The following is a 19,730-nucleotide window of genomic DNA, read 5'->3' on the forward strand; positions in this document are numbered from 1 at the left end:
GTTTTCTTTCTCCCCTCTCCGGAAGATTCTGGTTGAGTGGGTGCCTAAAACACACCGTCGACTAGTGAAAGTGAAGCCCCAGGACAAAAAGGAAAATATAGATTTCTTTGTAAACTGTGCGAAGGCGATCATGCCATCCACCGTTGTCCCTTCTTAGACGAGGCTAAAAGAGTTTTGGATGATCGTCTGGTTTCACCGTTATGACTTCCTCCTGGATATAAAAAACTATTGCCGAGTCCGTCACTAGTTGAAAATCCAGCTGACCCGCCCAGGTGGTCGGCCGAAGCGTCTATCATTGAAGACAAACCATCTGAACCCATACCAGACGAAAGTCAAAAGGTCGAGGCGGCAGTTGACCCGGTCTTGCCTTCAGAGGTTCCATCTTCAGATGATACAATCACCGAAGAGAACAAGGATGACACCGTCCAAATTATTTTTGTAAGCACAGACTCCGATGAACAAGGGGGCAATTTACCCATTCCTTTACCGCAGGAAGGAAGTTCATCAGAGTCGTACTCGGCCATCTATTCGGTCCCACCTCCAAGCAACCTAGTGGTTTCCTTTGACTGGAATCAACTAGGCAGACCCCGTTTACCGGCTAGTATACCATTCCGAATCATTGCTCAAATATATAGAATGGTTATGGCCGGTACCATCATAGATGAAGGGGTTTTTGTGAGTATCCTTTCCTCGACTGCTTGGAAAGCGCTTGGTTCGCCATCGCTTTTGCCCGAGATGAGAAATCTAACAGGCTTTGACAAAGGAACCAGTGGACCGTTAGGGATCCTTCCCAATGTGCCCATAACATTGAGAGGGAAAACTGTTCATATGAACGTAATGGTAGTCCAAGGACCCCTGGATTATAATCTACTCCTTGGACGAGACTATATTTATTGCATGGGAGCCATTGTCTCATCACTCTTTAGAGTAATGTGTTTTCTGCACGAAGGAAGAGTGGTCAAGCTCGTAGACCAGCTTTCATTTCCTGGATCACACATAGCAAATAGTCATATACCATCCCTGAATGGTCTTTTCACACAAGGAATGTCTCATCAATCCCCAGTCGGTCCACCTGATGAGCGCGAGTGATTCGGCGGACATGACTGAAACCCAGGGGGCATGCACCCTGGTCTGCTTCGGTAGGAAAACTTCGGGTATAGGGTAAGTTTCCCCGAGAGATATATGACTAGTCTGTACTCTCGTCCGTGATTGGAAAAGGGGGTTAGACTGGAATAAGATTCCCTCGTCAAAGTTATGTGAGTGGATTGGCTCGCCTTTGTCTATTTCGGTAGACATCGCCGAAGAAGTGTTTTGTTTGCGGTGTGAATAGAACAATCTTTGGTAACCTGAAAGAGGTAGACCTTTCCTGATAAAACAAATGTTTTGTCGGTAGAATAAAAGGTGACCTTGAAGCTTTATTTTATACCTGGGGGCATGCAAACCTTTTGGAGTGCAAGCGAAGAGCGACCATTTATTTTTTAAATTTGTAGGTCCTCTAACCCTTTAAACTCGTAGGATTGGTCGTTTCCTAACTTGCATAAAGAAAGGATGTGGGGCAAAGATTTGAAAAATTGTTGTTTTCATATATGAGACATTCTTATTATACGACTGGATTAATCGAGCAGTTTTAACGCGGACTTCATGCTCGTTAAAAAATAAACATAAGCAATGAGCAAATGTTTCCCCCAGCATTTAAGCTCAATAAAAAACGAACCAATTCCCGATAAATAGTCATCGTGAATGTAGTACTTCAGCCTTTAAAGCCTTGGTCGTGTTCCCATCATCACCTCCACTCTGTATTGGCCGATCATTCACCTCCATTTGATTGTTTACCGCTTTTGAGGAACAACTGCGAAGAGTGATCCCGCTAACCATCCTTGTAACACTGCCGTGATTGGAAAATTCCAAACCTTACCTGGAATCAGCTGCTACCCAATTTTATCATTCGTTCCTCAAAAGACAAATCTCCTTTAAGCTCTTTTCAACTGACTCGTAAAATATGAAAAGATTGCCGAGCCATTGGCCTCTCCAGCTCGTTAAAGGGACCGGAAGTGTTATCCCTCCTTTAGATTTTAATCTTTTTGGACCTGAGGGATTATTACACAAAAAGATCGAGCGCTTGTTTTGTTCGACTCGTTAAAAGTATCGAAAATTCATCCCTTCTGTATTGTTTTATACTTTTTTGGACTTAAGGGATTAGATGATGAAAAAGGAAATTTTGGAGTTTCCTTTACGTCCCTTTTCAAACTCTTTAAAATTGAAAAGGACCGAGTTATCTTTGTCGTTAAACTCGTTAAAACCTAATAGCGACAAACTTGTCCATAGCAGACAAGAACGAGTTTCACTATCGCTAGGCTCGTTAAAACATAGCGATGGGTTTGCCCGAAGGGAAAATTATAGAACAAGCATATGTTATCCTCCTCAAGCTTGACAAAAATAAAGAGGTAGTGGTTAGCAATGACTGGGGAAAAATTGGGAAGAAAACTTGAAGAAACTTTGTTGGTAGCAAGTCGCTCTTGAACATGACACTTTCACTCTACATCCAAGTCGGGTTGGGTTGTTTCATTCACTGGTCACATCACCATGGTCCCATCACACCATCCACATTTGGGGTTAATGCTACCAATCCATCATGTCAGTGTCGCCGATATGTTCAAGAGAAGTCATTCAGAGAATTCACCTGTGTCTCACCCGCTGCAACACATTTACGCTCCAATTTTAATAGATAGGGCCTGAAATATTTAACTTACTTATATACATCATACACTTGTTTGTCAATGGCAGGGTAATTTAATTCTAGCCCTTGTAGACTAGCACTTATGAAAGAGATGGGCCACTCATTTCTTTCAATATATTTTTGAGTCAATGTAACAGCCCTGGGTTAAAAATCCATGTAATAAAGTAATAAAGGAAAAATAAGACCAAGGTCATGCGACACATATTCCAAGTTGAATGTTGGGAGAAACATCCTAGTGGGTGTCATTTCAATTTATTAATGGCTTTGGAAATTGGAAAAGGAAATGGAAAAGGAAAAGAGGCATTAATTGGCATTTTATTTATGAAAATAATGGAAAATAGGAGAAAAGGAAGGTGAAAGGTCACATATTTGCATGAGGAGGAAATTGAAGGAAAAAATAAGGAAAATGAAGAAAATAGAGGCATCAATGATAAAAATTCTTCTGAGGATCAATTCTTAGCTTTTGATAGTTCTATGGTTGAACTCTCTCTCTATTCTCTCTTTATCTCACACTTAGAGTTTTCATGGAGCACTCTTGGAGAATTGTGGCATACTTTGGATTTTGAGCAAGAAGGAAAATGAAGAGTAGGAAAGCGCAAGAGAACATCAGGATCAACATCTACAACGAGTTTTTCTTATAGGTACTGAGTTGCATGTATGATTTCCTTTCTAGTTTTGACATGCATGGCATATGCATGTAGTTATTTTGGTTATGATCTATCATTGGCATAGAGGATTTCCTGGATTGACATTGGTTTTTCCTAGCCTTTCCATTTCTTGGATAGCCATGCTATTGTGAGTTTTACCTTTTGTTTCTAGTTTGTGCACATGTTCCTTATGGCTATGGGTTGAGTTATTAGTTCCTGAAGCTTGGAAAAACACTCTAGAACCCTTGTAACAACTTGGGTTGAGTTACTAGTCCTAGAATCATTGGTTGGACAAATGCCCTAGAGCCCTTGCTGGGTTGAGTTACTAGTCTTGGAATGCTTAGTTGGACAAACGTTGTGGAGCTCATCGATATTTATGGGTTGAGTTACTAGTCCTGGAAGCCAGGTTGGAACAAATGCTCTGGAGCTTTGGGAAACTTGGATAGAGACCGATCTGGTGATGGTTAGTGATGTCCAACTGTGAGGTGGAATCACTGGTTGAGAGTTGAGGTGGTTGGACTCTGGAAGCCCTAGTTTGGTTTTGGTTGGTTTATTCCATGAGATCCCATATTCATGCTTGGAATATGGCATGGGGGTGATTGGTTGAAAGAGAGATTTGTTCAGCCCAATCTATGGTTAGGTGGTACGTGGAAGTCCCTGACTTGGTTGGATTTTCCTATGTTAATAAGAGCTCTTTTCCTCTTGTGTTCTATGTGTAAATGTACTTGTTATTATGTGGCTATAATGGCTATTCTATTATTGTTTTTTATTTGGTTATATGCTGGTTACATGCATGGTTTTATGACAATCTTGAGTTATGGCTCTCATCATGTTTTAGTTAGTAGATGAAATGTTAATGAATGGATGACCTAATAGATGATAATTCAATTACTGTGAGAGGGAATTAGACCTTATTCATGATTCTTAGATAAGTATGATACCCCAATGTTCAAATGTGTAATTATGACATGTAGATTACATGTTCATGATGTGTTTGATGAAATGTTTTTCATGGATAGGCCTGGTTAGGTCAATTTCTTATCAATTTTTTTGTTTGAAAGGCTTTGACCCAATGTTATTCATTGTTCTGTAAAGTTTTATGAAGTTCTGGGCAATGGTATGGAGACTAGCTTGAAAAGTGGCTTAAATTTCACAGTCATTAGCACAAAATTGGGTGAAAAAGTTTATAGTCGCATGAAGGCCTTGTTGTGGGAGCGACTCAAGGGTTACATTCCTATGGAGGGCTTATGATGGGAGAGATTGGGGGTTTATTTCAGTTAAAAAGCAAGTTAACTTAGGGGCTGGGCATCTGGAGTGGTTGGTTAGCTTGGGGGGTCTTGTAGTTCCCGAGGAAGGTCAATTTGGTTTTGGTTTGTTGATTACACTTCCTTAACTGTACTTGGGAAGTTGAATCATATCATAGTAAATCTTCATCAAATATTTACCTCATTGGACCAATTAGCTTGGGTAAATGTGGGAGGAGGGTATTAGAAAGTGGTGTCAGAGCATGGTTCAACCCTTGGACTGGATGGGCGAAATGTGGATTGTCATACATGCATGAAGGTTGTATATGTGCTTGTTATGTATGCATGGTGATGGCCATGGTTATAGTGGTGTTTTCATGTAGAATTTGATGATGTTGTTGTTTGGATGTGTTTTTCATGAATGCATGTTAATTATATATGCATTTGTTATGCATGTCAGTGTCTATATGTTGTTATGCACGCATTTCTAGGGTTATGTTTATGCATGTAAAGCAGGTTAGAAATGCATCATGGGGTCATTGTATGCAATTTAGGTCATCATGATGCTATTGGTATGTTATGATGTTGATATGATGGCAAATATGGAGTAGGAGATGCAAATCATCAAAGCGAGGTTGCAACACTGGACATAGGGTAAGTGAAATTTATCATATAGGGATTATGTGTTTGGCATGCATGTATGATAGTTAATGGTTGTTATATACATTATGGTTATGTATATGCCTATCATTATATTGCTATTTTGGTTACATGCATGATAGATGCTAGTTAATCAATATGGTGATATGCACATGTGTCAGATGGTCATGAATGATAGTAACTTGTTGTTATATGCATTATGGTCATATGAATGATGTATATGGTCATTGCATTTAATAAATTGATGTATATGTATCATGTTAATCTAGATTGCTATGTACGAATGGTCATGGCTATGATATTAAGGTATGAATTGATATATTTGTGATATTGTGTCATACTAATATGAACTGACTTATGCAGATGTTATAGCCTCCCTTGACATATATTGAGGTATGAGGTTGAATACGCCGTCTTTTTGGTTTATCTAACATGGTATATTTGTAGGTTGTTTGAATGTTTAATTAATTCCATGATATGAGTACGTGTCTATAAGATTGCATGAAGGAATGATATTATTTCAAGACAGTTGTACTATCACATTATGTTCCGAGACAAATGATATGCACTTGACTGAAAGTGGGTGCTAGTTGTAGTATTATGATTAATGATTGTGAATTAATTATGACCTGGTTGTTAGTCTTGGTAAAGGATGATTTCAAATTAATAGACACGATGTCTTGATATTTGGAACATATGACTGACATGTGTGAAAAGTTGCATGGAAACATGCTTGGCATTAACTTGACATGGTAACAGTTGATTTGTTTATATAAATAACAATTGGGCGACGTGATAACACACAATAAGACTCAATTGCAACAATGTAAAAGGTAAAAGAAAGGAATTGGGTGAGAATTCCTTTCGTTATGTTTGGAGACTGTAGTTCCAAATGAAGGAGTTCTTTGCATGAGTACAAGAAGTCTTCTTAACCTTTATTTTGTCTGACACTATGTGGATATGTGCTATATTTATGAACATGTGTTTGGAAGGTATATTAGCTAGTTTCTAGTTATGATCTGTCAAGGCAATTGGAGTCCCTTGAGAGATGGCATGGAAGTGTTCAGTTACAAGGAAACATGCTTGGCACAGTAAGGTAAGATAGCTAGCATACTGTTATATTTAGTTATACATTGATAATTATGTGTTCATGGTAGTAGAATGCAAGGGATTTCATGGAAAAATAAACTGCCATCAAATCTTGAAGAAGGCTTAGGTTGAGCTTTCCCTTGGAAGCATTGGGAACCCATGGGAATTGAGTCATGGTGCGTGTTGGGAGTTTTGTGCTTTTGGTATTTTGTGATTTGTTTATGCTTGATTTGCAGTTTTGTTTATGTCTAGTGTATGGCCATACCACTTTTCTTATGGTGTCATATTGCTATTGGTTTTTCATGGTTTTCTCTTGTTTTCTTCTTGGTCTTGCTTTTTATGTTTTGAGATTCTTGGGATTTGGTTGGGGCACAAGAAAGTTAATAGATCTCAGGAGAGCTGAATGAAAGCCAATAGGTAATGTAAGATCTAGATGAAGCTCAATCCATGTATAAGGGCAATTGAAGGAAAGAGTATGACAATCAGTTGGATTGATAGGGTCCATTGGGCTAAATGGATGGTGGCATGACAGTCATGAGAAAGGTAATAGGAAAGGTGAAGTGAATGGATTCAAGGCATAATATGCCTTGGCTATGTTGGGAACTGTTGTTCTCAATGTTTTGCATGTGCGCACTGACAAAGGGAGTTCTCTTAACCTATACCTTATGATATCTAGTAATTATGTTGTGATCATGATTATATCAATGTCTATGTATGCATACATGTATGTATGTATGTCATTGTCTGATAGGGTCATCAGATATCATGATTGTTTTATGCTAATGTTTTTATGTATATATATGCATGTTTATATGTCGTTTTCTAATAGGGCCATCACAGATCATTCTTGTGGAGGAATGATTGCTTGTGTAGGTGAATGGCATGAAGGGTTTCTTGGTTTGTGAGGAATCAAGTGGAAGAGTAGCCCAGACAGATCTATGAGGTCAATATCATGAGAATATGAATTAATATTATGTTTTTATATTATGCCTATGTTTATGTTATGGACAAGTAATGTTGAGGGACACATCAGTGGAAGGAAAGAAGTGTGATTTGTGGCATGCTGGGATAAGCATGGATAGTGGGGAGACATTAGAAGCAAGGTTGCTTGGTAGAGTCAATGTGTCATCTCTGGATGTGAAGTACTACTGTTGTATATATGTTTTACATGTTGTATAATGGTGCTATGTACATATGGTATTACGTACATGTTGTATAGAGGTGCTACGTACATATGGTGTTGTGTACATGTTGTATATGCAATGATGTGTACATGTTGGATATGCCATGTTGTGTACATATGGTGCCATGGGCATGTTGGATATGCAAACTGTGTACATATGGTGCTGTGCACATGTTGTATATGTTGTGCTATGTACATGTTGTATATGTGGTGTTGTGTACATATGGTGCTATGGATATGTTGTATATGCAATGCTATGTACATATGGTGTTGTGTGAAAGTTGTACATGTAGTGCTATGTACATATGGCGTTGTGTGAATGATTGTACATGTGGTACTATGTGCATGTAGTGTAGTGTACATGTTGTAAATGTGGTGATGTGTGCAGGTGGTGTTGTGTACATGAAGTGCTATGTACACATCATGCATGTGGTGTTGTGTACATGTGGTGTTGTGCACATGTTGTGTAGGTGGTGCTGTGTACATGTGGTGTTATGTAGATGTTGTGTAGGTGGTGCCGTGTACATGGGATGTTGTGTACACGTTGCCTGGGTGTTTTTATGTACAAGTAGTACTGTGTACATGTTGTACATGTGGCATTATGTGCATGTTGTACACGCTGTGTTGTGCACATGTGGTATTTGTGCATGTCGTACATGCTATGTTGTTCATATGTGGTATTGTGTGCATGTTGTATATGCTGTGTTGTGTACATGTGGTCCTATGTACATGTATTATTTAGTCATAGTTACGTGACATGTATATTCATTGTGACTGTACTCTATGTAAGTGTATGTATTGTGTTGTGTTGTAAACCAGGTGTGGGTATATGTATTGTGTTGTACATCGTGTATAGGTGTATGTATTGTGTTGTGTTGTACACCAGGTGTAGGTGTATGTGTCAGGTTGTACACCGGGTGTAGGTGTATGTGTCAGGTTGTACACCAGATGTAGGTGTATGTATTGTGTGGTGTTGTACACCGTGTGTGGGTGTGTGTATTGTGTTGTATTCCAGGTGTAGGTGTATGTAATGTGTGGTGTTGTACGTCATGTGTAGGTGTATGTGTTGTATGTTGGGATTAGGTGCATGTATTGCGTGGTTTTGTATGCCATGTGTGGTTGTATGTGTGTGGTGTACACTGTGTGTAGTGTACATGATTGAAGAGAAGCAAAGGCATTGGGTGCTTTTCTGGTGTGGAAACTGATCAGTGTATGTACGAAAAGAACAAAGGAAAAAGAAAATAACTGACTGAAGGATAAGTATCAATATTTTGTTTTAGTTTTTATTATGCATGTGATCTATGAATTTTATTTACAATGGTTGCATGTGATTTATGATGGTTGCGTTTTGAGCTAATCGGATGTGATATGTCTATACATGAATCAAATATTTAGTTTGATTTGTTGGGACATGAAGTAAACACAATTGCAAGTGTACCTTATTGATGGGCCACCAATGAGTATGATTTGAATTTATTTTAGTCTAATGGAAATTATGTTCTTGGTACAATAAAGTAAGGTAATGCCTAGTTTGGGAGGTTGAAATTGACTGCAAGAATTAACAACAACAACAAAAGGAACTGGAATAGGCAGTGGTATGTTTGTAAAGCTCTTCAGGAGCAAGGCCATTGTGGGACATTGGTACCCAATAGTTTCCATTGATTGCCATGAAAATGATATGAATGGTATGATGGTTTTGAGGTAGGGTTATGCCTTGGTTTTTGGACCTTCCGATGCAGGGAAACCTTGCCAAGGGAGGGGTCGCCCGAGGGACTGTGTAACAGAGAAGGGGATGCCCACGAAATTTGGAAGGTGTGTGACTGTATAGAAGGGGGTGATCAGATTGCTCGAGGGACTGTATAACATAGAAGGGAAGGTCGGGGATGGATTTTTTTTGGTCATTAACATTTTTAGATGGAATCAAAAGCACATTGGGAGTGTGAACATTGAGCTAATAATTATTCACCGAGAGAATAAGTAGCAAAATGATTGCAAAGCTAGACATGGATGTAGATTTGACTTTGGCAATGGATTTTGGACTTGTTGGGAAGGAGGTGAATCTTGGTACTACTTTTGAGGTTAGAGGTATGAGCCTATGGATTCCCTTGTTGTGGATGTAGGCATCGTATCCTTTTATTTGCTAATTGAGAAAATGTGCACATGTCCATTTATTGTAAATACTGTACCGAGTAGTGTTTATAAATCTCCATATACAGTATGATTATTTGTTGTTGAAATAAATATATGATTGTTGGGAATAATACTGAGAGGTGGGGGGGGGGGGGGTGAATCAGTATTTAAAAATCAATATCTTTTTCCATTTCATAATCATATTTATATACGCTACTTTAGTGAATGGAACTCGCGTGTGCACACAATTGTTCTTAAGGCAACCAACGTATATCCAGTGAACTTGTGATTCAGTTAATTCATCACATGTTGATCTTTAATTAGTGCATCAGTACTTTATTAAAAATTTAAAAGTAACCATGTGTAGTAATAACATAATAAACCATCACACATAAGAACCACACATGAACACCAAGATTTAAGGTGGAAACCCAATATGGGAGAAAAACCACCTGATGTTGTTGTCTCTGTCTTCTTTTTAATATAAAGGATAAGTTGTTTACAATCTTGTACTGGTGCAGACTCATACTAGTATGCAGGCACCCACCTGCAGAAGGCTACAACCTTCTCCCATTCTCTAGCTTCTACTGGAAGGGAGCTACAACCCCCTAGCTCTTGTATTGGCTAATATGTTTACCAGTACGTATGCGTCGAGCTACCATATTCACTCATTTTCCAGCTCTTACTGGAAGGGATCTCTAACCCCCTGATCTAATCACCAGCCACTACTGGTAGGAAGCTTTGACTTCCTCACTGAAGGCTCCAACCCTTAGTGTCCTCCAAGTACCACGTTTCATAAATTTTCAGACTGGATACTCCTAGTACACAACAACACACTCTGAAGGCCACGTTTCATCAAATTTTCATACTGGACCCATCAGTAACATTGAAGCTCAAAATCAATCATCACTGCAATACAACCATCAAATACATCTCCATCAACCAATCATTGAAACCCAATCATCAATCTCTGATATAACTGAAGCCCAACCATCAATATATGAATCAACCATAACTAAATCAATCTGAAACCTCTGACACACTGAATCAAATAATCATTGAACCTATGACACAACTGAATCAACCATTCATTCAAACCTTAATCAAAATTCAACCAATCAACTGGAACAGATAGATTAATATAACCAGTACACAGATCTGAAACCAGAACACTGCATCAACAACGAGAACCAGTTGTAACCTCAAAGATCATGTGTCAGAATGTATACGCTACTTCAATGAATCCAACCTGCATGTATATGCTACTTCCTTTAACAAAAACTGTGTATACCTCCAAAATTACTCAATCATAAAATATCTGGAATAAAAAATGTACCAACGAGCAACAATCTGAAGATCTACTGTCAAATTACAGATATCTAAACAAATAGCAACAAAGATCACCCTTCTCACTTAATCAATCAATTAATCAGACTCAATATCCTTATGCATTCAGTTCTACTTTCAGATCTAAGAAGACATCTTTGATAGAAAACAGTAAAACAACATCAATGATCAGATAGATCAATTATCTCTAAACAGTAGGCTTTTCTTTTGCATACACTACTTGGAAGTGACAAACCAGCATGTATACGCACCTTCACCAAGGCGAACCAGCGTAAATATCTGCAGATAAAACTTATAACTTCGCAGCTTTTCCAGGCTTCAGATATACCCATATCATAGAATTTAAAGCACAAAGGGTTTGTTAACACTCAGATCTAGCGTATCCATTATCATATCTCATAATGATAAGTCATTATGATCCTGATCCATCATTAGATCTCATCCATCATCAAACACTCCGGTTCATACTTAATCCAGATCAAGCAAAGCATCAGAAACCCATAACATGCATAATTTCTTTTGATCTAACACTTCATAAGATATTCATTACTTTCACTCTTAGCCCTTTGATCTTCTCCTCCTTATATAGTTTTAGCCTTTCTCAATACCTCAGACCAAAATAACACTTAAAACCTGTGGTATTATTAGATGGGATCAAATAACCGTTACTCTGCTCAATATTGTGGGATAATACCATGGTATTGACCCTTGGTATTCTTTCACCTTAATTTCCTTAATTTTTCATCCCATACACACTTTTCCTCTTGTGAAGGTGCATGCATATGTATACGCTCTTTTTGTACAGTGAACCCACGTGTATGTGCTCTTTTTGTACAGTGAACTCGTGTATACAACTTAACATACCTGGAAACATCCTTTTTCTTCAACTTATTGATTCTGATCTCTAGTCCTTTGTTCCAACATCCTGTTCTTCTGTACCATTTCTTTGTAATCTTAGAATTGACTTGTTATAATGTGATTTTCCATCATACATTACCTCTCAATTGACCTGCTATAATGTGATTCATACATTACTTCTGAATAGATTTCTCTGAACTGCCCTACATTTTGTCACATATGTAAACACATTTGCCATGCATTCTGTCACATCTTGTTTATACTTTTATCAATTAGTTCATTCAACAAATATCAAGGTCAACACACACTAACAATCTCCCTGTATCAAACCTTTGACTATTATTCTCTTCCATCATTCTGTCATTGACCTGTAGATTCATCTATGTTCCATCATTCTGTTACCTCTGATCTGTCCTATAGATTCATCTAGTTGCCATATACTTGTTCTACTACAAGTGGGTTTCCATCAAGTACAACACATGAATCATAATTCCAACAATCTCCCCTTTGGACTTGATGGCAACTAATTTGGTGTTTGGTCACCACAACCTGTAAATAACACCAAGTTGTTCTAAACATCAAGCTACTCTCCAAACAAAACTCTCTGAACACCAAGCTACTCTCCCCCTTTGACATCAAGGGCAAAGGGCTGACTGACCAATGTTAAATGAAGACTTCCATATCTGAATAGTTGAATATGAACATTGATCATGCTACCCCTAGGCACATGCTAAATATTCTGATTAAACTCCCCCTTTGTACATTATGAGATGCACTATACCGTCCATTTTCCCCCTGAGCACATGTAGAGTCTACAAAAATATTTTCCAAAAGAATAACAAGACTCTATAACTCAACTATGTGAGTATGACCTTCCTACCACAAATGACTGATACATACATGAATCTCCCAACCAAGTGGGGATATACCAAATGACTCAATCACTCAACCAAGTGGGATTACATATTTGACATGATCTGAAAAGTCCATACATGACTGAATATGACAATTATTACATCATAGGTATTTACACGACCTTTACATAAAATGATATACATGACATTTGTAACAAAGACCAAAGATCTAAACAAGATCATGATTGTCATCAACAACTATCATACACCATATATGATCTGCAACATAAGCAGCTGTTAGCAGCATCCAGACCAATAACCTATATATTTCCATCATCAGTTCCCAAGATATGACAATCTAAATATCATCAACCTGTGACAAAGTATGTTGTATATAGATATCAACTCATCCTCTTGATCTCATCAAGATCAACTTGCTCGATTTCCTTAGTAGAAAGAGCCTTATCATAACCTTCCATGAATCAACTAAGCATATGTCATATCTCCAACTAGTGACACAAAATCATTCACATCATATCTATGTATGTGAAAACACCATAGTCATCATCTATGATGATAACATCATCATCTAGAACTGCATGAAATTTCCACAAGAACCCTCAATATATCAACCATGTATCATCACTAGGGAACATACCACATCTGATAAGCATCAACCATGATAATCAACATATGTGAGTATCAAACCTATCATCATAAAGTAATAAGGCATCATCATTATGTGACTAAGTAAGACATGTCTCCATATATCCATGTCTTCAAATAGCCATGCCTTCATGAGACTTGAAATAACACCATTCTCTTGACCAACCAACAATATTTATCAATATGCAACTTAAGTAATCATCCATGTATCCATCATAATGTGTATTCATCAAAGAGATAGCAATATGTATCTAACAAACCATGAGATCCTAGTCATTTTTCAAGCTTTCATGATACCATCAACAACAACAATCCTCAACCATGTGAGAGCTAAGAACTATAGGAATCCCCATCAATAACTGCACCATATGAAGTTTATGCATATTTGAAGGCATGTTGATAGCAACATGAAAGAAATGACTTATCAAATAATGAAGTTGTCTACTTAAGCTCTGTTCTTCTCCTTGTCCTTATGAATATCACCATGTAAGCAACATACCATATTACTGTATGCATCATCGAAAGGGTTATCCACAATCATCCATAAATCTGATTTGAATGAAAACTATGTGGCTCAAGCAATATAAGTATCATCTGAGATTTCATCATAGGCAACTCATGACTGCAGAATAGCATGATGTATCATTTAAACACTTGAATAACATAAGTACCAAAGACTTATAAACACAATGCCAATAATGCATTATTAGAAGCATAACATATTCTCCCCCTGAACCTGTGCCAACTATTCATTGTCAGATCTGATCATTGCATATATCAGTAAGGATCATCAAGGCATCATCATCAACTAGTTATACATTAAGCCATCAACAACTTATACGGGTCAAAATCACTTCTAAGTAACATCCACAGTCTATAGTCATCAATCATATAGACAGAAAAGATAATTGGTAATTGTCTGAACCATATTAGACCCTGAGTCTGTCCCACTACGTCTTCATCAAACCAAAATATATGCGACTATGCAACTTCTAACTCATGTATATACGCGACTTGTATTCATGGTACCTACGTATGAGAATTAGAACACTGAAATTTCATACTTTTAGTTCCTCCTGAGTTTGTTTTGTCTGTATACTGAGTTATGCCACATTTTTCTGGCTGTAATTATTTCTTCTTCCATACCTTACAGTGTGATGATGTTTTCTCCTTTTGGTATGTTGGCCGAAATTTTCTCCTACATTCTTTCGCTATATGCCCAAACTTTTTACAAGCATAACATTTTATATGTTTCATATTCCTTCTAAAACAATCAATGGCTTTGTGACCAAACATATTGCAAGAAAAACAATATCCCTTAAAGTACCTGGAAGCTGATGATCTTTATGTGTGAAAATTATTAGCTTGGACCATTCTACTTCTGCATCTTGCTACAACATGTCCAAAATTATGACATATAAAACATTCAACATTATTCATTAGAGGAAAGAATTGATTAACACTTCCATAGTTAGGAGTAAATGATTTTCTTTGAAGAATTTCTTTCCTTGGTTGTTGATGGGGTTGATATCTTATCTCCTTGTTGAGCATTTCAGTTTTTGCATTAGAGTTCCTTGCTTCAGTTTATGAACTGGATTCACCTTTAACAGTTTCATGAAAACCAAGACCAGATTTGATGGTAGGAGACCTTTGACTACTAAGAATATCATCCAAAATCTTAGTACTATCTTGAAATCGCAAAAGTTTATCCTTTTCTTCTAATTTACCTTTTAGGATATTTACCTCAACCTGATATTTCTCTTCCTTTTCAAGATACTGCTTCTTCATGATTTGTTCAGCCTTTCTTCCTGCTTCCACTTGTTGCCGTAATTTGAGCATCCCATTTTCTTGTTCTTCATCTACTTGAGGTAGTTATTCATTATGCTTATTTGAATTTTCAAGATCTTCTTTTAGAGAGACCATCTTAGCTTCAAGACTTTTATAGTAACTGGATCTTTCTATAAGTTTCTTGATTGTTGTATCCTTTTCATTTACTTCATTTCTTAATGATGCCACTTCATCCTGTAGCCTTTGACATTGATCTTCCTTTTCCTTGTACTGCTTCCTTACTTTGTTTCCTTCCTCCAATTGAGCTTTTAACCTGGTAACTTCTTCTTTGGAGGAAAATTCCCTTTTATCAATTAGATCTCTAATTGTGTCTGTGAGATTTTTAAATTCATCTTCTATTTGATTTCTTTCTCTTTCACCCATAAGAGAAAATTCAGTTGTTTCAATGTCACATTCATTATCTTCAAATGGAAAGAGAACTGTATCACCAGAGGAAAACAAATTTGTACCTGATAATTCTTTTCCTTGTTCATCTTCATTTTGAGGTGATTCTAAATCTGAAGAGTTGCTTCCACATAATGGCCAATGCTCTCTCCCACTATCATAGTTCCTTTGAGATGTCTTCTTCTTTTGAGGTGCTTTCTTCTTTAGCTTATTTCCCATTGTTTCTATGAATCTCCTTCAAGCGATCAAGCTTATGCCAAAGGACCGCCTCTGATACCAATTGTTGGGAATAATACTGAGAGGGGGGGGGTGAATCAATATTTACAAATCAATGACTTTTTTGCATTTCATAATCATATTTACATACGCTACTTCCTTGAAGGGAACTCACGTGTGCACACAATTATTCTTAAGGAAACCAACATATATCCAGTCAGCTTGTGATTCAGTTAATTCATCAAATGTTGATATTTAATCAGTGCATCAGTACTTTATTAAACATTAAATAGAAGCCATGTGCACTAATAACATACTAAACCATCACACATAAGAAACACACATGAACACGAAGATTTAAGGTGGAAACCCAATGTGGGAGAAAAATCACCTGATGTTGTTGTCTCTGTCTTCTTTTAATATAAATAATATGTTGTTTACAATCTTGTATTGGTGAAAACTCATACCAGTACATAGGAACCCACCCGCAGAAGGCTACAACCTTTTCTCGTTCTCTAGCTTCTACTGGAAGGGCACTACAACCCCCTAGCTCTTGTATTGGATGATATGTTTACTAGTATGCAGGCACCGAACTGACATCTTAAGTTGTTTTCCATCTAATAATGGAAGGGATATCCAAACCCTTGATATAATCACCAATCACTACTGGCAGGAAGCTTTGACTTCCTCAATGAAGGCTCCAATGCTCAGTATCCTCCAGGGACCACGTTTCATAAATGTTTAGACTGGATAATACTGGTACAGAAATACACACTATGAAGGCTACGTTTCATCAAATTTTCATACTGGACCCATCAGTAACATTGAATCTCAAAATCAATCATCACTGCAATACAAACATCAAATACATCTGCATCAACCAATCATTGAAACCCAATCATCAATCTATGATATAACTGAATCCCAACCATCAATCTCCGAATCAACCATAACTGAATCAATTTGAAACCTCTGACACACTGAATCAAACAATCACTAAACCTCTCACACAACTGAATCAACAATTCATTTAAACCTTAATCAAAATTCAACCAAACAACTAGAATAGATAGATCATTGTAACCAATACACAGATCTGAACCCAGAACAATGCATCAACAACCATAACCAACTATAACCTGAAAAATCATGTGTCAGAATGTATATGCTACCTCAATGAAGCTAACCTGTGTGTATATTGCCCATTTGGACTTGATGGCAACTACTTTGGTGTTTGGTCACCACAACCTGTAAATAAAACCAACTTTTTCTAAACATCAAGAAACTCTCCAAACAAAACTCTCCAAACACCAAGCTACTCTCCCCCTTTGACATCAAGGAAAAAGGGCCGGCTGACCAATGTTAAATGAAGACTTCCATATCTGAACAACTAAATATGAACATTGATCATGCTCCCCTAGGCACATGTTGAATTCTCTGATTAAACTCCCCTTTGTACATGCTGAGATGAAATATATCATCCATACTCCCCCTCAGCCCATGCAAAGTTTGCAAAATTATTTTCCAAAAGAATAACATGACTCTATAACTAAACTATGTGAGTATGACCTTCCTATCACCAATGACTCATACATACATGAATCTCCCAACCAAGTGGGGATATACCAAATGACTCAATCACTCAACCAAGTGGGATAACATATTTCACATGATATGAAAAGTGCATACATGACTGAATATGAAAATTATTACATCATAGGTATTTACATGACCTTTACATCAAATTATATACATGACATTTATAACAAAGACAAAATATCTAAACAAGGCCATGATAGTCATCAACAAATATCATACACCATATATGATCTACACCATAAGCATCTGTCAGCAACATCCAAACCCACAACCTGTATATTTCCATCATGAGTTCCCAAGATATGAAAATATAAATATCATCAACCTGTGACAAAGTATGTCGTATATATATATCAACTCATCCTCTTGATCTCATCAAGATCAACTTGCTCGGTTTCCTTAGTAGAAAGAGCCTTATCATAACCTTCCATGAATCAACTAAGAATATGTCATATTTCCAAGTAGTAACACAAAATCATTCACATCATATCACATGTATGTGAAAACACCATAGTCATCATCTATGATGATAACATCAGCATCAATAACTACATGATCTTTCCACAAGAACCTTCATTATATCAACCATGTATCATCACTAATGAACATCCCACATCTGATAAGAATCAACCATGATAATCAAAATATGTGAGTATCAAACCTATCATCATAAAGTAATAAGTCCTCATCACTATGTGACTAAGTAAGCCATGTCTCTGAATATCCATGTCCTCAAATAGCTATGTCTTCATTAGACCTGCAATAACACCATTCTCTTGGCAAACCAACAATATTTATCAATATGCAACTTAAGTAATCATCCATGTATCCAGCATAATGTGTATCCATCAAAGATATAGCAATATGTATCTAGCAAACCATGAGCTCATAGTCATTTGTAAATCTTTCTTGATACCATCAACAACAACAATCCTCCACCATGTGAGAGCCAAGAACTATAGGAATCCTCATCCATAACTGCACCATATGAAGTTTATGCATCTTCGAAGGCATGATGACAACAACATAAAAGAAATGATACTTATCAAATAATGAAGTTGTGTACTCAAGCTTTGTTCTTCTCCTTGTCCTTATGAAGATCACCATGTGAGAAACATACCATATGTAGTATATGTATCATCAAAAGGGTCATCCACAATCATCCATAAATCTGATCTGAATAATAACTATGTGGCTCAAGAAATATAAGTATCATTTGATATTTCATCATAGGAAACTCATGACTACATAATAACATGATGTATCACTTAAACACTTGAACAACGTAAGTACCAAATACTTCTAAACATAATGCGAATAATGCATTATTAGAAGCATAGCATATTCTCCCCTTGAACCTGTGCCAATTGTTCACTGTCAGATCTGATTATTGCATATATCGCTAAGGATCATCAAGGCATCATCATTAACTAGCTATACATCAAGTCATCAACAACTTATGAGGGTCAAAATAACTTCTAAGTAACATCCATAGAATATAGTCATCAATCATCTAGACAAAAAAATAATTGATAATTTCTTAGACCATATCAGACCTTGAGTCTGTCCCACTGCATCTTCATCAAACCAACATGTATGCAACTATGCAGATTCTAACTCATGTATATACGTGACTTGTATTCATGATACATGTGTATGAGAATTAGAACACTGAAATTTCATACTTTCAGTTCCTCTTGAGTCTGTTCTATCTGTATACTGAGTTATGCCACATTTTTCTGGCTGTAATTCCTTCTTCTTCCATACCTTGGAGTGTGATGATGTTTGCTCCTTTTGGTATGTTTACCGAAATTTTCTCTTACATTCTTCTACTCTATGCCCAAACTTGTTACAAGCATAACATCTTCTACGTTTCATATTCCATCTAAAGATATCAATGGATTTGTGACCAAACATATTGCAAGAAAAACAATATCCCTTAAAGTACCTGGAAGCTGACGATCTTTCTATGTGCCAAAATTATGACATATAAAACATTCAATATTATTCATCAAAGGAAATAATCGATTAACACTACCACAGTTAGGAGTAAATGATTTTCTTTGAAGATTTTCTTTCCTTGGTTGTTGATGGGGTTGATCTCATATCTCCTTGATGAGCATTTCAGATTTTGCATTAGAGTTCCTTGCTTCAGTTTGAGAACTAGATTCACCTTTAATAGTTTCATGAAAATAAAGACCAGATTTGATGGCAGGAGACCTTTGAGTACTAAGAATATCATCCAAAATCTTAGTATTATCTTGAAAT

Source organism: Pinus tabuliformis, chromosome X (assembly GCF_031772625.1).
Source record: "Pinus tabuliformis cultivar Carrire ecotype Pingquan chromosome X, CPIR1, whole genome shotgun sequence".
NCBI classification, from domain to species: domain Eukaryota; kingdom Viridiplantae; phylum Streptophyta; class Pinopsida; order Pinales; family Pinaceae; genus Pinus; species Pinus tabuliformis.